The sequence below is a fragment of the Schistocerca americana genome, chromosome 6 (genome assembly GCF_021461395.2).
Source record: "Schistocerca americana isolate TAMUIC-IGC-003095 chromosome 6, iqSchAmer2.1, whole genome shotgun sequence".
Classification (NCBI taxonomy): domain Eukaryota; kingdom Metazoa; phylum Arthropoda; class Insecta; order Orthoptera; family Acrididae; genus Schistocerca; species Schistocerca americana.
This window is the reverse complement of record NC_060124.1, coordinates 636,747,179-636,753,350: the sequence shown is the minus strand read 5'-3', so window position 1 is coordinate 636,753,350 and position 6,172 is coordinate 636,747,179.

The following is a 6,172-nucleotide window of genomic DNA, read 5'->3' as shown; positions in this document are numbered from 1 at the left end:
GTTTTGAACCATTCCTGTGACACTAGTTAGAGATTCCAAAGCTTCACTTCAGGTTTACTGTATCCCTCTGACCTTCATATTGACGATGAATCACAGAAATTGCATCGGAAATAAATACAAAATGCACAATGACGACTTAAGTACATGACGACTGACTCTTCTTACTGACTATGTTTTGAACCATTCCTGTGACACTAGTTAGAGATTCCGATGCTTCACTTCAGGTTTGCTCAATCCCTTGGACCTTCTTATTGACGATGGAACACAGAAATTGCATCGGAAATCAATACTAAAGGCGCAATGCCGACTTAAGTACAAGAAGACTGACTCTTGTTACTATATACGTTTAGAACCATTCCTGTGACACCAGTTATAGATTCCGATGCTTCACCTCCAGTTTACTGTATCATTTTGACCTTCTTATTGACGATGAAACACAGAAATTACATCTGAAATAAATTCAAAGGCACAATGCCGACTTAAGTACAAAAAGACTGACTCTTCTTACTGACTATGTTTTGAACCATTCCTGTGACACAAGTTATAGATTCCGATGCTTCACTTCAGGTTTACTGTATCCCTCTGACCTTCTTATAGACGATGAAACACAGAAATTGCATCGGAATTATATAGAAAAGGCACAATGCAGACTTAAGTACAAGAAGACTGACTCTTCTTACTGCCTATGTTTTGAACCATTCCTGTGACACTAGTTATAGATTCCGATGCTTCACTTCGGGTTTACTGTATCCCTCTGACCTTCTTATTGTAGATGAAACACAGAAATTGCATCGGAATTAAACACAAAATGCACAATGCCGACTTAAGTACAAGAAGACTGACTCTTCTTACTGCCTATGTTTTGAACCATTTCTGTGACACTAGTTATAGATTCCGATGCTTCACTTCAGGTTTGCTCAATCCCTTGGTCCTTCTTATTGACGATGGAACACAGAAATTGCATCGGAAATAGATACTAAAGGCACAATGCCGACTTAAGTACAAAAAGACTGACTCTTCTTACTGCCTATGTTTTGAACCATTTCTGCGACACTAGTTATAGATTCCGATGCTTCACTTCAGGTTTGCTCAATCCCTTGGACCTTCTTATTGACGATGAAACACAGGAATTGCCTCGGAATTAAATACAAAAGGCACAATGCCGACTTAAGTACAAGAAGACTGACTCTTCCTACTGTCTATGTTTGAAAAATTCCATTGACACTAGTTATAGATTCCGATGCTTCACTTCAGGTTTACTGTTTCCCTTGGCACTTCCTAATGACGATGAAACAATGAAATTGCATCGGAGTTAAATACAAAAGGCGCAATGCCGACTTAAGTATATGAAGACTGATTCTTCTCACTGACTATGTTCTGAACCATTCCTGTGACACTAGTTATAGATTCCGATGCTTCACTTCAGGTTTGCTCAATCCCTTGGTCCTTCTTATTGACGATGGAACACAGAAATTGCATCGGAAATAGATACTAAAGGCACAATGCTGACTTAAGTACAAGAAGACTGACTCTTCTTACTGCCTATGTTTTGAACCATTACTGTGACACTAGTTATAGATTCCGATGCTTCACTTCATGTTTACTGTATCCCTCTGACCTTCGTATTGACGGTGAAACAAACAAATTTCATCGCAATTAAATAGAAAAGGCACAATGCCGACTTAAGTACAAGAAGACTGACTCTTCTTACTGTCTATGTTTTGAACCATTCCTGTGACACTAGTTATAGATTCCGATGCTTCACTCCAGGTTTACTGTATCCCTCTGACCTTCTTATAGACGATGAAACACAGAAATTGCATCGGAATTAGATACAAAAGGCACAATGCCGACATAAGTACATGAAGACAGACTCTTCTTACTGTCTATGTTTTGAACCATTCCTGTGACACTAGTTATAGATTCCGATGCATCACTTCAGGTTTACTGTATCCCTTGGATCTTCTTATTGACGATGATACACAGAAATTGCATCGGAATTAAATACAAAAGGCACAATGCGCACTTAAGGACAAGAAGACTGACTCTTCTTAGTGACTATGATTTGAACCATTCCTGTGACACTAGATATAGATTCCGATGCTTCACTTCATGTTTACTGTATCCCTCTGACCTTCTTATTGACGGTGAAACAAACAAATTTCATCGCAATTAAATAGAAAAGGCACAATGCCGACTTAAGTACAAGAAGACTGACTCTTCTTACTGTCTATGTTTTGAACCATTCCTGTGACACTAGTTATAGATTCCGATGCTTCACTCCAGGTTTACTGTATCCCTTGGACCTTCTTATTGACGATGAAACACAGAAATTGCATCGGAATTAAATAGAAGAGGCACAATGCCGACTTAAGTACAAGAAGACTCACTCTTCTCACTGACTATGTATTGAACCATTCCTGTGACACTAGTTATAGATTCCGATGCTTCACTTCAGGATTACTGTATCCCTTGGACCTTCTTATTGACGATGAAACACAGAAATTGCATCGGAATTAAATACGAAAGGCATAAAGCCGACTTAAGTACAAGAAGACTGACCCTTCTTACTGGCTATGTTTTGAACCATTCCTGTGACACTAGTTATAGATTCCGATGCTTCACTTCAGGTTTGCTCAATCCCTTGGTCCTTCTTATTGACGATGGAACACAGAAATTGCATCGGAAATAGATACTAAAGGCACAATGCCGACTCAAGTACAAGAAGACTGACTCTGCTTACTATATATGTTTAGAACCATTCCTGTGACACCAGTTATAGATTCCGATGCTTCACCTCCGGTTTACTGTATCATTTGGACCTTCTTATTGACGATGAAACACAAAAATTACATGTGAAATAAATACAAAAGGCACAATGCCGACTTAAGTATAAAAAGACTGACTCTTCTTACTGACTATGTTTTGAACCATTTCTATGACACTAATTATAAATTCCGATGCTTCACTTCAGGTTTACTGTATCCCTCTGACCTTCTTATTGACGATGAAGCACAGAAATTGCATCGGAATTATATAGAAAAGGTACAATGCCGACTTAAGTGCTAGAAGACTGACTCTTCTTACTGTCCATGTTTTGAACAATTCCTGTGACACCACTTTTAGTTTCCGATGCTTCACTTCAGGTTTACTGTATCCCTCTGACCTTCTTATTGACGATGAATCACCGAAATTGCATCGGAATTAAATAGATAAGGCACAATGCCGAAGTAGGTACAAGAAGACTGACTCTTGTTACTGACTATGTTTGAACCATTCCTGTGACACTAGTTATAGATTCCGTTGCTTCACTTCAGGTTTACTGTGTCCCTTGGACCTTCTTATTGACGATGAAACACAGAAATTGCATCGGAATTAGATACAAAAGGCACAATGCCGACATAAGTACATGAAGACAGACTCTTCTTACTGTCTATTTTTTGAACCATTCCTGTGACACCACTTTTAGATTCCGATGCTTCACTTCAGGTTTACTGTATCCCTCTGACCTTCGTATTGACGATGAATCACCGAAATTGCATCGGAATTAAATAGAAAAGGCACAATGCCGAAGTAGGTACAAGAAGACTGACTCTTGTTACTGACTATGTTTGAACCATTCCTGTGACACTAGTTATAGATTCCGTTGCTTAACTTCAGGTTTACTGTATCCCTCTGACCTTCTTATTGACGGTGAAACACAGAAATTGCATCGGAATTATATAGAAAAGGCACAATGCAGACTTAAGTACAAGAAGACTGACTCTTCTTACTGCCTATGTTTTGAACCATTACTGTGACACTAGTTATAGATTCCGATGCTTCACTTCAGGTTTACTGTATCCCTCTGACCTTCTTATTGACGATGAAACACAGAAATTGCATCGGAATTAAATACAAGAAGACTGACTCTTCTTACTGTATATGTTTTGAACCATTTCTGTGACACTAGTTATAGATTCCGATGCTTCACTTCAGGTTTACTGTATCCCTTGGACCTTCTTATTGACGATGAAACACAGAAATTGCATCGGAATTAAATACAAAAGGCACAATGCCGACTTATGTACAAGAAGACTGACTCTACCTACTGTCTACGTTTTGAACCATTCCTGTGACTCTAGTTATAGATTCCGATGCTTCACTTCAGGGTTACTGTATCCCTCTGACCTTCTTATTGACGATGAAGCACAGAAATTGTATCGGAATTAAATAGAAAGGGCAGAATGCCGACTTCAGTTCAAGAAGACTGACTCTTCTTACTGTCAATGCTTTGATCCGTTCCTGTGACACTAGTTATAGATTCCGATGCTTCACTTCAGGTTTTTTTTATCCCTTGGACCTTCTTATTGGCGATGAAACACAGAAATTGCCTCGGAATTAAATACAAAACGCACATTGACGACTTAAGTACAAGAAGACTGACTCTTCCCACTGTCTGTGTTTGAACCATTCCATTGACACTAGTTATAGATTCCGATGCTTCACTTCAGGTTTACTGTTTCCCTTGGAACTTCTTATTGTCGATGATACAATGAAATTGCATCGGAATTAAATACAAAAGGCACAATGCCGACTTAAGTACAAGAAGACTGACTCTTCATACTGACTATGTTTCGAGCCATTCCTGTGACACTAGTTATAGACTCCGATGCTTCACATCAGGTTTACTGTATCCCTTGGGTTTTCTTATTGACGATGAAGCACAGAAATTGCATCGGAATATAATACAAATCGCACAATGAAGACTCAAGTACAAGTAGACTGACTCTTCTTACTGTCTATGTTTTGAACCATTCCTGTGACACTAGTTAGAGATTCCAAAGCTTCACTTCAGGTTTACTGTATCCCTCTGACCTTCATATTGACGATGAATCACAGAAATTGCATCGGAAATAAATACAAAATGCACAATGACGACTTAAGTACAAGAAGACTGACTCTTCTTACTGTCTTTGTTTTGAACCATTTCTGTGACACTAGTTATAGATTCCGATGCTTCACTTCAGGTTTACTGTATCCCTTGAACCTTCTTATTGACGATGAAACACAGGAATTGCCTCGGGATTAAATACAAAAGGCACAATGCCGACTTAAGTACAAGAAGACTGACTCTTCCTACTGTCTATGTTTGACCCATTCCATTGACACTAGTTGTAGATTCCGATGCTTCACTTCAGGTTTACTGTTTCCCTTGGATCTTCTTATTGACGATGAAACAATGAAATTGCATCGGTATTAAATACAAAAGGCACAATGCCGACTTAAGTACAAGAAGACTGACTCTTTTTACTGACTATGTTTTGAACCATTCCGGTCACACTAGTTATAGATTCCGTTGCTTCACCTCAGGTTACTCTATCCCTTGGACCTTCTTATTGACGATGAAACACAGAAATTGCATCGGAATTAAATACAAATGGCACAATGCCGACATAAGTACATGACGACTGACTCTTCTTACTGACTATGTTTTGAACCATTCCTGTGACACTAGTTAGAGATTCCGATGCTTCACTTCAGGTTTGCTCAATCCCTTGGACCTTCCTATTGACGATGGAACACAGAAATTGCATCGGAAATCAATACTAAAGGCGCAATGCCGACTTAAGTACAAGAAGACTGACTCTTCTTACTATATACGTTTAGAACCATTCCTGTGACACCAGTTATAGATTCCGATGCTTCACCTCCAGTTTACTGTATCATTTTGACCTTCTTATTGACGATGAAACACAGAAATTACATCTGAAATAAATTCAAAGGCACAATGCCGACTTAAGTACAAAAAGACTGACTCTTCTTACTGACTATGTTTTGAACCATTCCTGTGACACAAGTTATAGATTCCGATGCTTCACTTCAGGTTTACTGTATCCCTATGACCTTCTTATAGACGATGAAACACAGAAATTGCATCGGAATTATATAGAAAAGGCACAATGCAGACTTAAGTACAAGAAGACTGACTCTTCTTACTGCCTATGTTTTGAACCATTCCTGTGACACTAGTTATAGATTCCGATGCTTCACTTCGGGTTTACTGTATCCCTCTGACCTTCTTATTGAAGATGAAACACAGAAATTGCATCGGAATTAAACACAAAATGCACAATGCCGACTTAAGTACAAGAAGACTGACTCTTCTTACTGCCTATGTTTTGAACCATTT